The sequence below is a fragment of the Olea europaea genome, chromosome 6, assembly GCF_002742605.1.
Source record: "Olea europaea var. sylvestris chromosome 6, O_europaea_v1, whole genome shotgun sequence".
In the NCBI taxonomy this organism is placed as follows: Eukaryota; Viridiplantae; Streptophyta; class Magnoliopsida; order Lamiales; family Oleaceae; genus Olea; species Olea europaea.
Window position 1 is genome coordinate 13262138 of NC_036242.1, and position 4582 is coordinate 13266719.

Sequence of the window (4582 nt, forward strand, 5' to 3'; positions counted from 1 at the left end):
CGTAAGATGTTTATTCCTCGCCTCGCCTCGCCAGATATTTATCACTGACTTCATGAGATGCTTATTCCTCGCCTCTCACTATCGTCGAGCCTAGTAGTAAGGCCTGGTCTATCTGAGGTCATTTATAAGACTTCGATAGTTCGATATCTATCTGCGGGATGATTATTCCCCGCCTCGCCAGATACTTATCCCTAGCTTCGCAATATGCTTATTCTTCACCTCTCACTATCCTTGAGCTTAGCTATAAAATCTCATCTATCCGAGGCCTCTTAAAAGACTCCGATAGTTTGAGAGTTATTCGTAGAATGCATATCCCCCGTCTTGCCAGATGCTTATTCCTGGCTTCGCGAAATGTTTATTCCTCGCGCTCTCACTATCGTCAAGCCTAGCTATAAGACCTCATCTATCCGAGGCCCCATTATAAGACACCGATAGTTCAAGAGCTATTTACGATATGTCTATTCCTGGCCTCGCCAGATACTAATTATTGGCTTTGCAAGATGTTAATTTATCACCTCACTATCGTCGAGCTTATAAGACTTTGATAGTTCAAGAGCTATTCGTAAGATGTCTATTTCCCGCCTCACCTGATGCTTCTTCCTGGCTTGGCGAGATGTTTATTTCTCACCTCTCACCATCGTCGTGCTTAGCTATAAGACCTCATCTATCTAATGCCACTTATAAAACTCCGATAGTTCGAGAGCTATTCGCGGGATGTCCATTCCCCACCTCGCCAGATGCTTATTTACTTCGTAAGATGTTTATTTCTTGCCTTTCATTATCGTCGAGTTAAGCTGTAAGATCTTGTCTATTCGAGGTCACTTATAAGATTTCGATAGTTCGAGAGCTATTCGAGATATGTCTATTCTCCACCTCGTCATATGCTTATTCCTGGCTTTGCGAGATGATTATTCCTCGCCCATCACTATCGTCGAGCCCAGCTAGAAGACCTCGTCTATTTAAGGCCTGCTTATAAGTCTTTGATAGTTTTAGATGAGCCACCAGCTTGATATTTATTCCTCACTTTGCGAGATGCCTTACCATATGAGTTATTGCATTATAGCTACATTTATCTTCAGAAAGCTTTAGCCATCTCCCACTTGTCGTCCATTGTGGGTCAGTGCCTGTTGAGATGAGTTCTATCAATTAAAAGCTTTAGACATCTCCCATGCGTCATTCCCTGTGGGTTAGCACCTCGGTCGAAATGAGCTCAATCAATTAAAAGCTTTAGCCATCCCCCACGCCCCGTCCCATGTGGGTCAGCACCTCCGTTGAGATGAACTCTATCAATTAAAAGCTTTAGCCATCTCCCATGTGTCGTCCCCTGTGGGTCAGCACCTCAGTTGAGATGAGCTCTATCAATTAAAAGCTTTAGCATTCTTCTACGCGTCGCCCCCCTATGAGTCAACGCCTCGATTGAGACAAGCTCAATCAATTATAAGTTTTACCCTTTTTCCACGCGTCGTCCCCTGTGAGTCAGCGCCTCGATTAAGATGGGATCTATCAATTAAAAGCTTTAGCCATCTCCACGCGTCATCCCCTATGGGTTAGCGCTTCGATTGAGATGGGTTATATCAATTAAAAGCTTTAGCCATTTCCCACGTGTCGTCCCCCATGGGTCATCGTCTCGATTGAGAAGGGCTCTATCAATTAAAACTTTAGCCATCTCTCACGCGTCGTCCCCTATGGGGCTGGGCCTCGATTGAGATGAGCTCTATCAATTAAAAGTTTTAGCCATCTCCCAAGCGTCATCCCCTATAGGTCAGGGCCTCGATCAAGATGAGCTCTGTCAATTAAAAGTTTTAGCAATCTACAACGCATCTCCTATAGGTCAGCACCTCGGTTGAAATAAGCTCGATCAATTAAAAGCTTTAACCATCTCCCACAAGTCGTTCCCTGTAGGTCAGCGCCTCGGTTGTGATGAGCTCTATCAATTAAAGCTTTAACCATCTCTCACGCGTCGTCCCTTAGAAGTTAGTGCTTTGGTTGCCAAAAGATATATCTACTTAAAAGCTTTAAATACACTCTGACGATCAAGTCAGTCGGTGGTAGTGGTGATGATACCGGTATGCCTCTACAACTTATGTCCAGAACCTTGCTTCAACTACTTATATCTACAATTTCATCCTTACATCAGGTTCATCACAGTAGCTTATATGTCAAGTCTGACCCACATATAAATATTCGATTCGGTCTTGGGGGACTATTGTGATACTAGTATCTTAGTATCATTATATTATTGGGAAAATTGTAGGTGAGGTACCAAACCTTTCGTTTATTAACAGATTTTGTCCAAACCTTTCATTTGTGCCACTGGAGGTACCAAACCTTTCAAAAATCCACACCTGAAGTCCAAATGGATGGAAACCGTCCATTTGACTGTTAGTTGACCAAGAAAAGTAAATTTTAACCTATTTGATCAAATTGAAATGGATAAAATGGTAACTTGATAATTATAATATTAAATAAATTGAACAAAAAAATCAAAAAATCAAGAAAAAATAAAAAAAAAATTAAGAAAGAAATTAAAAAATGGTTGTCTTTTTCAACCTCCCCACCCCACCACACCACACCCCAAGGCCTCCTGCATTTCCTTCAAGGATACTGCTTGCCGATGCTTCGGATTCATGATTTCCAAGAAGTACATCTACACCATTGATAATGACTGTTTTGTGAGTTCACTACCCCCATTTCTCCATATGTGTATGTTTCTGTGTGTGAGTTGACGTGGTGGTGAGTTTGGGTGGATTTGGATTTGGAAAGTCAACATGTCATTAGAATAGAATATTGCTCAACCCATCACCACCTCCCCTAAAGATTTGTCAAACCCCCACATTTTGGAGGGAAAAAGAAGAAAAAGAAAAAGAAAAGAAAAAATGTTCTCATTTATTCTTCTTCTAAAGCTTTTCCGATAGCTTCTTGAAATACGGGGAAGAGAAATAGGGATTGAAGGACTGATTTGGAGGACAAAGAATTGAGTATTTGATAGAGAAATTGTTTTAAATTTCTTGATTTAATTGCTTCTAATGCTGATTCTTTGGATTGAGCATAATAGTTCCTTGATGTACCCCATTGCGTTGAACATAATGGAGTGGGGAGGTTGAAGAAGACAACCCTTTTTTAATTTCTTTTCTTAATTTTTTGATTTTTTTCTTGATTTTTTGATTTTTTTGTTCAATTTATTTAATATTATAATTATCAAGTTACCATTTTACCCATTTCAATTTGGTCAAAATAGGTCAAAATTTACCTTTCTTGGTCAACTGGACGGTTTCCATCCATTTGGACTTCGTGTGTCGATTTTTGAAAGGTTTGGTACCTCCAGTGGCACAAATGAAAGGTTTGGACAAAGTCTACTAATAAACGAAAGGTTTGGTACCTTGGCTGCAATTTTCCCTTATATTATTGCCGCTGGCATATGCATTATATTATTACTGTCAAGTATACATGTCATATCACTACTAACATGCCTCATGACCCATGATACTTTTTTATTAGCTTAGCATGCATGTCACATTATCTATACTATCATCAAGCATATGACCTATTATGATACACGATAGGTTTTCTGCATATTATATCTTGGAGAAATGTGATGTCATTATTCACTTTATAATTATGAGTATTTGGAGGGGCGGATGGACCCCAAATTTATTTTATATATGTGAGGTGGAGATATTATGTTGTATTACATGTTAGTTTGGTCTATAATACAAAGGAGATGTTGTCGAAATTTCGAAAAATTATATGTGACATCTTTCGAGGCAATTTGTAAGCCCTTGCTTATTCAAGCTGGCAGGCATATTTTTTGAGTTAGTTCGTAAATCCTCACATATTGGACTACTCATATTTTCTGAGGTAATTCGTAGGACCTCGTCTACTTGACTACTTACATTTCGAAGTCTGACCCACACATGAATGAACGACTCAGACTTGGAGGACTATTGTTATATACATAAATCATTTCATATTGGGCTTATCTATTAGACGTGGCTAGTAGCTCACCAAGCCCTATATGATAATCCATTTCATTTTCAGGTATGCTTTCTAAACTCCAGCCAATTCACCCTCTCGACTATCGCACTCTTTATTTTTTTTCATTCGGCTGTTGACTTAATTGTCGGAGTGCAAGCGATCTCGGACCTTTTCTCTATCGACAGCCTTTGCCTCCTAACGGGGTGTTCCGCGTGTAGGTTTGGAGGAGATAAGGCTGGGGATTTGTTGAAGACATTTTTTTGGAGTCAACACAAGTATTGGTTGGTTTTCTAAATAAAAATTAACTAAATGAAAAGTTTAAAGAATATGTTGTGGTGACATTGAGATAATTCGAATTATTGAAGGTATTAGGAATCCGACTACTAATACATTTCTCAAAGTAAAAATTACACCCAACTAGATTTTTTAAGATCTGATTACAAAAATCGGATCTAAGGTTTGTTTATACAAAAATCAAATATTAATTTAAACCTTTAATATTAATATATTAATAATCAATATCCTCTATCTTCTCTCCCTAAATCATAACCATGAAAACCCAAAAAAATCCCAAAATCACAAATCACATCCCATATCTCTCTCTCTC